Genomic DNA, 17,537 nt, shown 5'->3' on the forward strand with positions numbered 1-17,537 from the left:
AAGAAATATGTGGAAGTTATTGATCATTTTACAGAAAAGAGTGAAAACAGTGAAAAATATGAAAAGAGCTCATATTTATGGCCAGGATACAGGAAAGTATCAAAATAATTTTACAAAACATTGGTAAAACCTTTTGCAGGGTACTGTGTGCAGTTTTGTCAAACCATGCTCAAGAAGAATTCCAATCAAGCAAATAAAAAGTCCGTCTTTTAAGGTTATTAGAAAACATATTTTAATTCATTAAAATAAATATAATAAAAGCTTTGGACTCAGTTAATTTTGCAAGATAAAAAAGTCAAAATTAATATGGTTTATTTCTTTTACATATATGTAGAGAAACAAACAAAGTAAACAAATATTTAAATTGAAGGACAAAAATTGGGACAGGAAAAGTAATCATACAAACTTGGTAGAATTTTTTTGGCTGAAATTAAGATAAAATTTCTGCTGTTAGATGAGTGAAATCTTCTAATACAAGTTTGCTAAACATAGCAGCCCATGAGACCTCTTCTTTTATTCTCCATGGGTTTTCAGCTGACTCCTGTTTTTTCTTGCTTTTTTTTTTTTATTCCCCTCTTGTTCTTTCCAAAGGTAAAAAATAACTAAGGATTTGGAGGATATGAGAAAATGTTTTTTGATAACAAGTTTGAAACTTAAATGGATTATTGCCATTTAAAACAGATGGAAAACATTTCTAAATATACCCAGGAGGCTAGAAATCCTGAAAAAGCAAACCCACAAATATCTCAATAATACAAAATTCCAAATAGTATTTTAACAGTTTTGTTGTAGTATGCTCATTATGTATGTGATTAAAAAAAAAAAAAAGTTACAAAGTTTCTTCTTATTTATTAATGTCCTTATTCACCTTTTATTTATCTTTTTATAAGCTTTATATAAGCTTTAACACTCTTGAACCCACTTTGCACAGTGCTTCACATGTATCTTGATTAAAAAAATCCCAACACTTTATGGAATAAGCCGTGATTTTCATTTACCTTAGTGTATTGGGGTGGTGTGGCAAGATTCTGTTGCAGAAAGAGATTACAGGAGTGGCTTTTGCTAGGAGCTGCCAGAAGCTTCCCCCACATCTGGCAGAGGCAGTGCCTGAGGGCTCCGAGATGAACTCACACTCCTCAAGCCTGAGCCCATCAGTGGTGGGAGCAGCACCTCTGTAACATCAGATCTGAGAAGGAAAAATGTTATTGCACAGGCAACTCTTTCAGAAGTGACTGAGTGCTGTAAAGTTGCTTCTGCAGCAGCTGCAGCATAATGTAGTATTAAAGAAATTCCCAGCACGTGGCTGTGATTGCCCAGGAACAGATATCTGCAGTTTACAACCTGTGATGTATGGAATTTAGTCAGCTGTACATACAGAGCATCATTTAAGTTAACTGGAAGATGCAGGGACTGATATTAACAAAGAAAAATATTGTGCAAATCATAATGTACATTTTGATCTCTTACATACAATGATTTCAGGCAGCACTAGTTGACATCATTAAAATCCATTCATGTGCTTGTCATTGCAGTTTCCATAGAAACTGGCATTGCAAAAGAAAATGGAGAAATAGGATTGAGAAACATGGAAAAATATAATTAGAAAAAATATAATTAAAATGAACAAGTTGCAGTTTACCAACATTAGACTCTCAACATAGTGAGCAACTCTGTGCAGATATCCTGTCAAAATTAATGGCAGTTGTGACAGACACAGCTGCATCCACTGCTTTGTTGTGAGTGAATATTAGATTATTTATGGTACCCTAGTGAATTCAAATGCTGTTTTAGTTCAGTGTCATAACAGAGGGTTTTGTTTGTTTGTTTTCTTTGGGAAGGAAGGAGAGAGATTATATCCTAGGGAACAGAAAATACCTTTGAGTTTTTTACAGTCACTACCTTTCAAGTTTCTACTGTTTCTGAATGAATTGACTTTACATGGAAAATATCATACTGATTTTTTCTTCTTAGTTGATCTTCTTTATTTTTTATCCCTATAATACACTTCATTTAAAACATTTCCTTGTTGTTTCACTTCATTTATTAGGCATAATAGAAATAAAGCTTCTATTTAGTATATGTTGCAAAGAAGAAATAGCTCCCAGCTTTACAATAACACCAGAGGTGTTTATTATGTAATGGTAGCTCTTTGTATCACTGGAACTTGCACTCAAAATGTCAGTGGTTTATTTATTAGAATCTGATATTATCAGCCCTATATTACTTGCAACCTGAAAATACTTCCAGAGCCTCAACCAGTTATGACCTGAAGTATGTATTAGAATAATAGAGAGCTATTGGGAGGGAAGATTTTATTTTTGCTGCACATGCTTTAATTCTGTACATCTTTCATCCATGATACACCAGAGACTAATTTGTTTTCAATCTGTAATTAGAAAAAAAAAAAAAGGAAATGTATTGATTTTTAAATTGTGAAGAGAAATGCAAAACACTTTTTAAAAAATCAAATGGTATAGTTGTCATTTCTTACCAAAATGGGATCTGATGTACAAGAATCTCTCTGCAAATATTAATTCTTATATCTTCCTTGGGAATGGAACACAGGTTTTGATTTGCAAATGGATGAATAAACCCTTGTATTTAAGTCCCAAGTGATTTATTGAAAGATGTGTCTTAATTACAAAAACCCTGGAATGAAAATCCTGGTCATTAGATGATAGTGTTCCTCGTGTTAACCATAAGTTAAAATTTTGACCAAGCAATATGGGCTATACTCAATATTGCTATATTCAATGGAATTACCTTGTGGGAAACAATCTGAGGCCTTTTTTTCCTCCCAGACCTTTTAGAATAAGGCAGGTGCTGACTGATATAGGAAAGGAACAAAGAAAATATATAAGACTAGACATGTAGAGTAACTCTGCAAGTGTGATGGCCAGACAGATGTTCTAACTGAGAATCTCTTGAGTGCAACACTATATTCAATGAGGTCTATATTGCACATTCTGCATGTAAATTACTTAAAATTTGTTCTAGAACCTATAGAAAGAATATTTAGCAGCTGTTTAGCCATTGTTTGTCTTTCTTTTTCCTGTCAGTACTCCAGTGCATGAAAATGGTCATCTTGACTGATCATCAGCTGACATTGATTGATCATCAAATGACAATCTTTACTTTCCTAGTGATTAATAAAGTTAAGAGATGTCCTATATCCTGCCATTTTATTGACAGTGTGCAAAGTTTTTCAGTGGAACTTTAGTGGAATTATCTTTACAACTGACAGCCTATGAAAAATCCTATCAACTGGCCACTTTGGGTGGGTTTTTTTTGATTTTACAATAGTAGCATGTAAATTTACTATGTGATATCTCATCCCATTGAAGCTGATTAAATATAAGTTGAAAGAAAAATATTTAACAGGAAAACCTAATCTAGATATGCATTCTATGTGTTCATATTTTTATTATCATGTAAACTTTTAAAATGTTATCACTATAGTCTGGATAAATAAGTTCTAGTCCTTGTTAAAATGTTCAATATGTAGAAAAGATCCTGTTCATGAAAAGATCTCCTTTTAGATAGGAAAGGACTGATGACCTGTCAATACAGTAGTATTCAGTGTAGAATCATCATAAAATGATCTAAAAATCCAAAATTTGTGTCCAAGGAATAATAAGTAATGCTTTATGTAATAATTTCAGGTCAATTTCATTGAAAAAAAAATCCACTATAGAAACTGTGCGTTTTAAATTATATTTTTATCTATACTCCTTTAATTATGTTTGAAATCAAGAATATTAAAAATATAACCAAAATTCTTGTAATTTACATTTTTTGTTTACATAATTCAGTTAATTCAAAAGCTTCTTTTAAAATTTTCACCATTCCTACACAAGTTAGGTGAAAGTTTTTTATTCTATGAAGATACTAGTATTTTAATCTCCTCACCAAAGTTCACATTCAAAAGAAAGATTAATCAAGTGACACTAGAAAATGAGCTACTAATTTTTATTTTCTGAATGTAGACTTTGTACATGAATCCACGATGAGACCCAATGAAGGACCTACTAAAGCTGTAAAGAATCTTCCCACAGATTAATAAATTCATGCTTACTCAGTCTTTTGTCCCAGGAAGTAGTTAACATAGAAGCCACTGACCCTTAATGACCTATTTTGTAACTTCTAAAAAAGTATTATAGTTTTGTAAGGTCTGAACCTCAGACCTGGAGACACATGCATTATAGATTCAATTTTTTCTTTTTTTCACATCATAAAATGCTGTAATCTTACTTTTTCTTTTCTCTTAATTAAATTATACATGTGAGAAAATGAATTTCTATGTTTTATGTGTGAGAAGAAAGTTCCAATGGAAAAAAAAAAAACTAGATGTCCTGTAGAAATCTAATGCAGCTAATTATTTAAATTTTATCTGTCGTAAGTAATTGATTTAGCAAACTATATCCCATGCAAGATAGTGAGAATATTGGTTCTCATTTCACATGCAAAAAAACCCTTAGTTGTAGCCCAATTTATTGATAAATGTCAATTATTAGCAAATTATTGGCCACTTCCTTTCAGAATGAACCTTGTAAGAGCAACATTAATTTTGCTGGATTTTGAGGATAGATTTTCTTATCAGTGATTGTAACGATATTTTTACTTTAATACTATTCATAGAATTCATAACGGCAACTGTAGCACTACTTAGGAAAGGGACATTGAGTTATATTAAAATATATATATGCAGTTAAAACCTGTCAGTTACAGAAAAAAATCAGTTCTCCTCCACCATGCTTATACTCATTTTTAACTCTTGTCCTGCACAGTGTACTCAAGCAGGATGAATTTATATTAAGAAATTATAAAAGTGAAAAGGACACAAATCAAAGCCACTAAGAGGCATATGCTTGCATCTAAAACGACCAATATAGTTCTAGGTAATTCAATAATTTACAAAAAAAAAAAGTAATTTCACTATTAAATTGAGCTGCATAAAGATGCACAAAGTAACTCTGCCTGCACAGTCTTGGTGCAGGTAAGAACAATATGAAGGATAAAACCTTTATTATTATTTATGCTAAGCTGGAGTTCCACTTGTGCAGAAGATTTAATCTCTTGATGCCAGTTTTGTTTCTTCTGCAATTGCTAGAATTTTTATTAGAAAAATGAGACTTGTTATTAGAACTACTAGAATTCATTTGTTTTAAGAAACAACTTATATGCTAAATATGTATAGTCAGAGAGTAACCTCATCAGAAAATCTGTGAAAAGTTACTAATTTTTAAGAAAGCACATATCACAGAGGCGGGTTTTTTTTTCAGAAAAGTTTTGTGAGCATAATCTTGCTCAAAATAAACCAGAATTATTTAAATAGAAACTGCATTAAATAACTGAATTCAGTGAGAGTCACTTGCAGAGCATACTGATATTTGTGATGATCAATATATTAAAAATTAATCAAGCTGTTGTGCAAGAACCCAAACAAAGACCAAAACAACAGATTGATAGCACTGGGTATGTTAAATGAATGTGCTATAACGAGGGAACAAGAAAAATATTTTTCATTTTTCATGTCTTATTTGGTAATTTTATACTTATGAACACACACACAGATACATAAATTATAATTTTCATATAGAAAAATGTTTTTCACAATCACATCCAAGTTCAGCTGTTTAGGAACTTTAATGCTATGAAGAAGTCAAAGTACCATGATACATATCAATACATAAATAGGTAAATTAAACATGTGCATTCACCCACATCCACGTGCTTATATGGTTCCACATAAATCTCATCAGGAATTGTATAAACACAGAGCTCCATGATCCTCTGTTACTGAAAAGCTTAAGCATGATACAAGTGACGTTGTTGAGCTGTCAAGCCTTGCTGACAAAGGTTTTTTCCAGCAAAGCATCTGAAATTTGTTTTTCCATATTCATGAAGAAAAAAATATCTGTGACGGAACGTAGAGGAAAACAAAAGTGATTCCCAGCACTCAGATGTAGATGGAACCAGTTTTTAGGCAACAGCTTGAAAAACAGCTTTTCCAAAACACTATTTTATGCATACTTGAATGTTTGGATTCCAACACTGAAATGGTAGGGGAAAACCATAAATTCATGTGTGAGTGTTCCTAAGGAGGTAATCAAATTTCAAGGAGAAAATGTTTAAGCACTTGATCATTTATTTACCCACAAGCAAACAAAAAATTAAAATCTCTTCTAGAAACATAACAGAATACCAGTTAAGAAGAGTGTAAGAGGAACACAAAACATCAACTCTTACCCCATATATCAAAAAAGCAAAGCTGAATAAATGAATAAAGATAAATGTTCCTCAGGTGTTTTTGGGTTTTTTTGTTTGTTTCTCTACCCAATATTTCTAATTTCCCTTATCACCTTGTGAGAGGACTTCTTGGACAGTGGGCTTTTACTCTGCACTATATGCAGATGAGGGATAAGTAATTCAAGGTCTCAAGGGTACAAAAATTTTCCTACTCATAACACTTGCAGCTGTTGTTTCAAAATGTCAGTGAGAATCTGACCAGATCTGATGCAATGTGCTATCAAGCCTTGAAGAATCAGGATTTGCTATTCTCTTGGGTATAATGGGAGTATCTGAAGGTTACAGATGCTCAAAATCCTGTGCGATTTTTTCTACTTCTTGCCATCTACTTGACTCCAGTTCCTAAATCCATTCTTGTTTCCATTGCTTAACCTATTCAGAAAATGTATAAACATTTCTTGTCATAACTTTCTGAGCTTTTATTATCTATAGCTTTTTTCATTCTACTTTCTGGTCTCTCTTCTCTGAAAGGTTTTCTGGAATTATATCTTCATGGTTTCTCAGTCTTATTCAGGGTAAATTGGGATCTCCTTTGATGATACATTAATTCTAAGGCTAAATGTTTTATACTTGAATTTGCCTCCATTTGCTTGATCATAATCTCAGGTTCATGCCTCAAATTTTGATGGTCTTCAAACCCAAAATCCACTCTAATCTGATATCTCCAAGAAAATTAGCTATATGTTCAACAAAGCAGATTGTATTTTTAGAATTCACAGCTCTCTTGCTAGAATAGTGAAGTCAAACACTAAAATGAAAGAATTTTAAAAAATCGTACTCATCCCTGGGGTGGGGGAAGGAGGAAAAAAACCAAATAGAACAAAATAAATAGAACAAAGCAAAAGCAATACTTAAGAACTATCTGTCTTTAGCTCAGGTAAATAGACCTTTGAAACATCATTAGTCAATTTTTATGAACAAAGAGAAGAAAAGTTGCTCAGGTTTGGTGCATATGTAAACATAGAAAAAATTCAAGTTATTTAATACACATTTATTTTTTTGTATATATTTTTATATATATATATATAAATATACATGCATATGTATGAGGAAAGCATACTTAAGATTTTAGTTCAATGTGAAAACAACCTTAGGAATCCTTCCTCAAATTTTGCACAGACTGTCTATGAGGTCAGAATTGAAAATGGAGATATAAATATGACCAATTTCTGCTCACAGTCACACATCAAAATTCTAGGAGCTATAGTCATGGCTTCTGAGTCTTATGATATATGCAACTCCAAGTGACATCACAAGAAAAATTTACTGAGATTGTCAAAACAGAAGCTGGAATCACTCATCTTCTATAAATTATGAAAAGGAAGATTATTTATGGCCATGGAAGAGAGAAAAAATTCTCTGCTTGCTATATGCTTCAGGATGGCCAACGAAGACTAACCATTCAGCAAGGTACAACATTATACATTTCACACCTAAGTAAATAAAACTTCCAGATGTCAAGCCATTTAAAAACAAAGTTTATTCTGTTTTCGATATCTTTTGACACTTAATGAAATTTAATTACTGTGAAAACCACTGTGAATAAACATTTTTGCTCTCTCTGTGTATCCATGCATAATGTACACTCCTATACAGTCATGCCTGCATATTGAATCACAGGTCTATTTGAAAACCCTCAAAAAACAACAACTAGTTCCATTATGTAAAATGTCATAAATTTTATATGTAAGAGTTGGAAATTTAAATTTTTAAATTTAAGTCATTGTAAAAGTTAAGGTAAGAAAACTAGGTGCAGATAGCACCAGTTTGGTTTGATGTCCTCATACTCAAACTGCACAAAAAATCTCATGTGTTTTCATAATAAAGAGTTCTAGTTGGGGAGAGGCATGCCTCACTGCTGGTATTACTTATATATGTGTCCTTGTAAGAACCAACTACTTCCACAAGAATAGCATCTGAATGCTACTGTGATTATATAAGATAAGCATATGGTTCATTCAGTATAGCTCCGCAGATGTAGGAGTTCAGAGGCTTTTTATACAAAAGACGATGTTCCATCTAGGAACTAATAACTTGGCATTTTCGTTTTAAGAATATTCAAGTCAACATTTCTGTAGCTTTGGTATTTTAAAGATAAATATATGTAATTATATTAGTTTTTAGTCAGATCGAACCTAGACAAAGTCAAATAAATTAAATGAAAAATCCCTTTTGATAAATTCTAAATTTATTGACAAATGATTATGCTTACTGCCTAATTTTATATTCTTTTTTGGTATCTCTGTTGGAAAGCAAATCTCCATAGATGCTATACAAGAAGAGTACAGGCCAAAATAAAGGGAAAGTATAATTGTTTAAATTGTCATGTGCGTTTTTTTCAGAGAGATATTTCTAAATGGAAACAACTTTTGATGGATTTCCTAAACTATTCTACTACCGTTCTCTCTATATATTTTCCAAAATGACTTTCATTTATTGTAGTATCTTTTAGTCATCTATAGTCATAGTTTATGCCATAATATTTGCCAGCCAATGCTGTGTGACACGTAATTATAACATTACTGTTATGTTACTGCTCTACTGATATAGCTTGTGGACGCCTAGTGCACACTTCCATGATGGATTGCTTTTTTAAGAGATTCACAGATCAGATTAAAAAAGGTCTGATAAAGCAGTGGTACTACAAATCATATTATAGCATATTGTTTTAACAGAAACTTAAGGGAAAATATCCCATAATATTTAAAATTTACATACTATTATAACATTTTCATTATGAAGGATATTGCCTTTATACAGTTCATCCAAAAGATGAAATTTTGTGTAATTACTGAAACATAAGGAACTTGGCTCCTGCCATCCTGAAGCATGGAAATCTCTATGGAGAAAAAGCCTTCAGGCCAGATAAAAGGTGCTGCCTCAAGAAAGGGGCCGGTGAGTTGCTTAACTGAAATCCTTGTTTTTCTTCTTTTTAAAATTTCTTCACTGTCCTGTGCTTTCATTTAGCCTAAGCATAAATGGAGAATTAGCAAATGGTTTTTTTTTGTTTTAATTTTAAAATTTTATTGTATTCAGGAAAATACCTCATTAAAATATACCATAAGATTACTGACCATCTACTGCTTCTGACACTTTGCATTATATCTACCTATTTTCCTGAGGAGAACATGTGATGTATATTGCAGACCTGCTTGTGGCATGAATCCTCTAAGTGTTAAAGTGCTATGTATCAATTTAAAAAATAAACACTTAAACTGAAATAACTAATTTCTCAAAATTTACTATACCTACTGAAATAACCTACTTCTCAAAAGATACTATTTTAAAAATAAAGTTTAAAGCTAGTTTAGATATTGCTTTTTTCTATCACCAGACATTTGGAATAAAATCTATTTTCAAAACACTGTCTGGATTGCTACTCCTTAAATGGGGAGATGCTTTGTACTTTGCCAACAACTAAAAAGTTATTCTGAAGGATGATTAGGAAATTTCTACAAATAGAGAAGCCAAATTTTGTCTCAGTTAAAAACACACACTATGTTTCTTTCTTCATAGTTTTCAAAAAATACATTTTCCCCCTTTTTTATATGTAGCTAGTCCATTATTAGTTATTAAACTTTTTACTAGAACTTCCTGAGGAGCTACAGACATTACTTGCTCTCTCAAATGTGAACCACAAAAAATTCAGAAACAGCAGATATTATAAAATTCAATCTTACACAGCATAAGTAAATTTGTTCTAATTAGACTGACAGTATAATTTTACTACCATTTGTGAAGAATAAGTGTTACAAGCAGAGATCAGAAAAGACACAGAAAATTGTGAGACCAGAATTATTTTGAAGAGAGATGGTAATGTTACATCCCAATTTCAAAGAAGCAACATTAATTATGAATTAATTTTGCTTCTCAAGTCCTTCTTCTTTTTCCAAATGTCATGAAGATACAATTGCTTTTATTTTTTAATCAAAGCTTGGCAAGTAGATATGATATAGTCAGTACATGTCAGTATTGTTTACCATGACATAATGCTCTAATTCTAAAAGTAGAGTACTCAAGCTTCCTTCTACATATTATATAAAGCCTGAGTGGGATCTCAGTTGTTGTGTAGGCAATATAATAAATCGCTCCTGCTTAATTTTTTTTTTTTTTTCTAATAGCACTCATATTGCATTTGGAAGAAATTGGAGCTCAGTAGAACATAGGGGAGATCTCATCACAATCTACAACTCCCTAGTGAGGGCAAGACAAGGGACAGACACGGATTTCTTCTCTGTGGTGACCAGTGACAGGACCCCATGGAATGGCCTGAGGTTGTGTCAGGGGAGGTTTAGGTTGGATATAAGAAAAAGTTTCTTCCTGCAGAGGGTGGTTGGGCACTGGAACAGGCTCCGCAGGTAAGGGGCACAGCAGCAATCCTGACTGAGCTCAAGAAGTGAATCCTGGGGTTGGTCTTGTGCAGGGACAGGAGTTAAGCCTGATAATTATTGTGGGACTCTTCCAACTTGGCATATTCTGTGGTTAGAGTTTTACTTGGGCAAAGATATCCTAGGTTTCAGTCTTTTTTCTCAAGGACAAATCACTCTAAAAACCATTGGTTCTTATGACCAAGTTCAAAATTTATTCATTATGGTATGCCCTCAATCACAGTATTGGAAAAAAAGGTAGGGGAAGACTTGAAATAGATGCATTTATTTCAATATTTCAATATTTCAATATTTCAATATTTTCAATATTTTCAGTATTGCATTCAATTTTCATATTTCAATATGAAATTCTTTAAAAACTGGGTATTGAAGCTAAAATGTTCTTAATATATATATATATATATATATTTAAAATTTGAAGATAAGCCAAGATTTTCTAGTGAAAGGACACAGAGAATTCAATTTGTCTGGGCACAGAACCAAAGTATACTTACATTACATTACATTATTAAACCTTTATTCCCTGAGATTTGTGTGCTGTAAGTTTTGTCAGTGGTAAAACTTACACTGAAGTTTTGCCTTCACTTGAATTTCCCATATAAGATGACCGCTCTGTATTGCTTTTTAAAGTATCCTCTCCTGAGACCATATCAGAAGCTATAAAACTGTAAGATTTTATTATATATGGACATAAAGTTCCTCTGGATTCTTTTACACAGTTTTGTTAACAAAAAGCAGATGTGCCACAGCAAATAACCCTGCCAAATATTGGAACCATTCAGCATTGCTTAAAATAACTGTTTAGTCCCTGAGCAATCTGGCGTGTGCATCCTGCTGTGCTCTCTTGAATTTTCAGTTTGATTTGTCTTTTTTCTGACCATATGTAATGCACTCACTCCTTTCTGCTCAGTGTGCTGGCATGCTGCTGTGACTTCTCACAGGAAAAGCTTTGGAAGCTGCAGGACACACTTAAGCCCTTGAATGAATTTTTCCAGTAATGACATGTGGGTGCCAAAATTTTCTCCTGCCCTTTTTAATAACCACTCTCCTGTTTGGACTTACTGCTGATTTTGCTTTTAGCTGTGGATTCCCTGGTGAGCATGGGGTCAACATCCTGTTCTTTGTATTGTCTCTCTCCACAGACATGCTTTCTACAGATTCACAGCAGTAATGATTTTACCTTCTTTCTTGTTCTTAGTGTAAAGTTCAATGCAAAAGAATTACCATATTCAAATATGGGTCTCATTCTGATTTGACAAGAGAATTTCCTAGAGTATTTGTCATATAACTTATTCTAGCAGAACCCACTAAGGGAAGAAAATAATGATAAAAAAGACTTCTGCCCATTAGGTTCACTATTAAAAATTCAAATTTCTGGGGGAGGAAGAACAGGAGAAAATCAAGTATCTTTCACCATTTTGATAAACTGAACAGAACAAATTTGCAGTTGTTGTTACATGGGGACATCCATTAAATCTAAATTACCTGGAGGGAGAGATTTGGGAGGCAGTGATTGCCAGGATATTCTGGTTTACATCTGCTGTGGGATACTCCTCTCCACAATCCTGATATACCAGACAATGTCTGCTTTGTTGAAGAATCCTTCTCTGACTCCTGAGTAGTCCTAAACCTATACCTAAGTGGCACTGAAGCAGTGTAGCTTCATAGTCACTGCTTTGTTGAAGAATCCTCTAACTCCTGAGTAGTCCTAAGCCTATACCTAAGTGGCACTGAAGCAGTGTAGCTTCATAGTCTCCCAGAACAGGGAGAACCAGTGTTACTTATGTCACACAGACTCTTAATCATTAAATGAGAAATGTAAATCAAAGAGATTATTTTATTCCATTAAATTAGACATAAATATTATTTCGTTTAATAGGAAAAAATCAAAGGATAAGTCACTCCAATGTTAGGTTCCGCTTTTTGGTTTTCCTTTTCTGTTTCAGTCTCTCAGCTACGTTAGCAAGACGCTTTAGAATGGTTTTATGCCATTAATTTAAAAATATAAATAATGGGGCCAGAAACCTCTATGGCACTGAGGTAAAATGGCCCTGACTATGTCACAGCTGTCCTCAGAAGGCTAGCTAAATCTTTAGAGCTTTATTCGGAAGAGAACTAAATAGAGAAATCCCAGAGACAAATGGAGTAAGCTAACAAGTAAGAAATTATATTGACTGCCAGTTCAAGTGCTCTTGCTGACTCTCCTGTATTTTACAGTTCATAGATTTCCTGGGCTGAAGTTTTAGATACTAATGAAATCTTTATTAAAAAAAATATATTGGCAATGCATAGAATCATTGTCTTAGAGTTCTCTTACCCAGATGGCTAAAGGTAGGATGAAGCATAATATCTATCATTTATTTCAATTTACAGTAAAATCTCCTAATTTTTGTTGAATTCTTTCCAGTTAAGATCTTCCTTTCTGTTCATGGAAATTTTGTAGTAAGACATTGATAAGCAAAAAATGTAGTCACTTTCTTTTCCTTTCCTTTATCAAATTTCTGCCACTTTCTTTTCCATATTGCTTATTTTAAAGGTTAATCTTTACATAAGCAACTTCTCAGGATTATAGGACTTAACAAGCTGCAAAATTTCTTATTAAACTCAGGCACAGTATAGCAGATGGTGAAATAAAGACTTGGAATGCCTAGAATAAGTAACACATCTTCTGTGTGTGCTGTGAGTTTTAGGAAGCCCTTTTTGGATATCTTGTTGAAGGTAGTTGTCATGCTACACAGACAGTATCATTTTTTTTTAAACAGGATAGAGTGCCTAATGGCATAATTTGGTTCTTCAGCTGTGCAATGACATTTAATCAGCAGTGCTTCCCATAATAATCTCACAGAACTACACATCTTAAATGCAGTTACTAATTTAAAATGCACTACTGATCTAAAATATACAGGATAGTTTAATTAGTTGATGTGCTGTGACCACAGATATCTGGTTTTCTGTTTTCTAGATCATCTCTGCATTCATTAGGTTCATGCTTGGATTCTGAAATGGTTATATAGAAAATGAAATGAGTATCACATAAAACATTTTCTGCTATCTTATTCAGAATGTCATCTGAATGACTTTGACCTGAAGAGGTACAAAAAGAGTTAATGGATGAATGACACTGGAAACTCGTGTAATATTGTTTCCTTTTAAGAATGTGCATTTGCCTTAATATTCTAGGTTAAGAAAGAGAAATTATAATTATTTGTGAGAAAATGCATGGTCATAGAGCTTAGACTCAGATAGTCTAAGAATACCTTCTTTAAAATTACCAACAAAGTGAAAGTTGCAATTTCTTGCTTAACTTCTACTTGCTAGCAGCTTGGTCTTATTCAGTAAAGATCTATGAATAGATTTTGGTAAAAAGAGTAGTTGATTATAAGGTCACTTATCTACAACAAGTGTGCTAATAAGGTACAGTTGTGTGCCAAGGAATATTATTTCAAAGGCTTCTATATCCCAGGGAAATTTTGTTTAAATACAAGCCCAGTTCAGGATCTACACTGATTATTTCTGTGTTTACAATGTAGATGTCTATCTGTTTGCAGAATAAGTTGGTGTGTTGTGCATGTGTTTTTTTAATTATCATTCTAAATCAATAGAAAGAAGAGAATCATTTTCTAATGGCAAGTATAATATTACACAGTTAGAAATCTGATTTGTTATACTCGGTAAAATCCATGACTAAACACTCTAGAATATATTACTGGGTTTATTGCTGAATGGCAAAAATAATTCTTGGATGGATGCCTAATAGAAAGAGTGATGGCTTTGAAGGAATTTCCTTTCAGATACATTAAACTATGTAACTGAAAAATTGCTTTTAGGGTGCTGTTGGTTAATAGAATAACACTAGCTCCGGACTGTACTGAGGAAAGATTACTTTTTTAATGCTGTCTTGAACCACTCATATCAAAACTTAAGTTTGTCCATTTACATTTTTTAGCAGGCAGACAAGTTTACAGACCTCAGAATTCTGGGGCATCTTATTAAATTAAATAATTCTGAGCAATTTCACACTTTTATGTAATTGAAGTATTGAAACTTATGCTTTGATTTGAAATGATCAACTATCTGTGGTGAAATATTCTGATTAGTAGGAAAAGTAGAGGTGATCCTACCTGCTTTTAATTGTAAGGTAAACAAAATTCCAAGTACCCATGAAAAGCATTGTGTAACTATTAGTTAGTTTGGTTATTATTAAATTGAATAAATATTTGTAAACGTGAGGCTTTCAAGGCAATGTACTTTCATGAAAATTAGGCTTAATAGGCTTAATATTCCTTCTATAAAGGTCAGAGTTCTGGTATACAAAAGAAGAGGAGGCTGTGGCTAAAAAAATCAACTCTTATCACTCCAATAGGTTGATAACTCCAACTTTCAAAACAGAGTTAATCATAAAATATAAACAATTTAATAATGACAAATAAAAAACCCTACAATATAAACAGCAGCTGGCAACACCCAAGCTGTGTGGTGCAGTTGACATGATGGAGGGGGAAGGGCTTCAAACAGAAAGACAGAAGGTTTGGATTTGATATAACAAAGAAATTTTTTACTGTGAGGCTGATGAGGCAAGGAAACAGGTTGCCCAGAGGAGTTGTGGGTGGCCTGTTCCTGGAAGTGTCCAGGTTGGATGGGTGTTTGAGCAATTTGGTCTAGTGGAAAGTGTACCTACCCATGGCAGTGAGGTTGGAATTAAATGACCCATAAGGTCCCTTCCAACACAAACTTTTCTGTGGTTCTATGAATTAGGTTTTTCATAGGATTGAAGCAAACATGAATGGAAAATATTTATAAAGCTTAGTTCAAGGTATTCCTTATGGGAACAGACCTAGGGGAAGAAGAAGAATTTTTCAACTTTCTGTTGTGGTTGTGAGGGTCCCAGGATGAGGGAAAAGATGAATCTGACTCCATATTCTTAGAAGGCTGATTTATTATCTTATGATATTATATTAAAAGCAATGCTATACTAAAACTGTACTAAACTATAGAGAAAAGGATACATCAGAAGGCTAGAGTAGAATGAATAATAAAAACCCGTGACTCTTGAATCCCACCACACCTGGACTGGGATTGGTCATTAAGTCAACACAATTCACATGGAATCAATCAAAGATGCACCTGCGGGTAAAAAATGTCCAGACCACATTCCAAAGCAGCAAAACACAGGGAGAAGCGATCAGATAATATTGCTTTTCTTTTCCTCTGAGGCTTCTCATCTTCCCAGGAGAAGAATCCTGGGCAAAGACGATTTTTCAGAAAATATCATGGTGACAACTTTCTGCAGCAAAGAATTGTTCTCTAGATAGGTAAACATAGAAAATGCTTCCTAAGTACCTATGGTACCATTCACAGCAGGAAAACAACCTTTATTCTGATAAAGGAAATTACATGAATTAGGAAGATTAATATCTTGGACTAAAGAATTATATAGAGTGTTCTAGACAGTTCAGATATTTTACAATGTGTAGTTTGCCCATAATAACCATCATAGCCTGTCAAAAAAAAGGTCACCAAAAAGAATTAAATGCTGACCTTTTTCTTCTGGAAAAATAAAAAGATAGCTGTATGAGAGAAAGAGAGCTTTCATATGTATTCTCAGTGGAAGTGAGGATTGTTGTTTCTTTTATTGTAAATATATGTTTATTTTAGGTGTCAGAAATAACAATTAGTTTTCCACTTAACTGTACATATGAACAAAATGATTTTTTTTTAATCTGCCTGGTAGTGTACTGAACATTTATCTGTTCTAGATATCTGGAACACTCCAAAAGAGCTGAAGCTCTTGGCACATCCCCATTTTGATCAAAACCTTTGTTGACTGGGTCTACCACTTTGCTGTATGACACGAGAGAAGGTTACACTTACAGGCTCAAGGGAAGAAGAAAATGCTTTCCACTGACGGTATCAGTGAATCTCTGTTGTAAAATGAGGAATCAAGAATAAAAATTTAAACCTTAGTGAATACAGTAGAGACATGTTTTTAGACCCATACGATTCATTCCTTCAAGATTTTTGCATACAGCATTTATTTCAATTTTTTTTTACTTAACATATGTATGAATGTTATTATAATAAGCAATTATCATATTTTTAGTGTCATCTACAGAGATATGTAAGGAAAAGTCTGTAAATGTCAGTAGGGCTTTTAGAAGAAGATAAGGTTAATTTTTTAGGTTTTTAAAAAATTTTTAATAGAGACTTGGCAAGGAGACAGAGAAATGCTATATATCTAAGAACCATTAGATCTTTTCTCCTGGTTGTTCCACACTTCTGCACTTCCCTGCTTTATAAGCAGGGATATGAAAGGTAACACTGATAAAAAAATGGGGGGGCTGATATTTAAAAAAAAAAAAATTGTTTGTTTATTTGTTTGTTTGCTTTAATTTTCTCTCACTAACTGACTGTATATTGACATCTATACCATCATAAAAGAGCATGTATCAAATGTTAACGAAATATCTTGGAATTATTGAGGGCAGTGAAACAGTCTTATTTCAGTTTTGTTTTTGTTCTTTATACACTTTAGAGTCAGGTATCTGTAACTTTTTGGGGAGATGTATTTCACAGATTGTTAATTATGCAATGCAGTTTGAAGAACTGATGCAGTGAGAATGGATGGAACTCCTTTTGTGCAAAAAAATCTAAACACCCCTGGGGTGTTCCATGGAATTAATTTCAAATTGAATCTTGGAAGTAAATGAGATAAGTTCCCTACTTCTCTAGGTTATCAGAAAACTATTAACAAACTTTAGCTTTGTTAAAAGAAATAATAATGGAGCTCCATTTCCACAACATTAATTTTTCAAATCTGGTTATATCATTGAATTATAAGAG

The sequence above is a fragment of the Pyrgilauda ruficollis genome, unplaced genomic scaffold, assembly GCF_017590135.1.
Source record: "Pyrgilauda ruficollis isolate IOZ18807 unplaced genomic scaffold, ASM1759013v1 scaffold43, whole genome shotgun sequence".
Classification (NCBI taxonomy): Eukaryota; Metazoa; Chordata; class Aves; order Passeriformes; family Passeridae; genus Pyrgilauda; species Pyrgilauda ruficollis.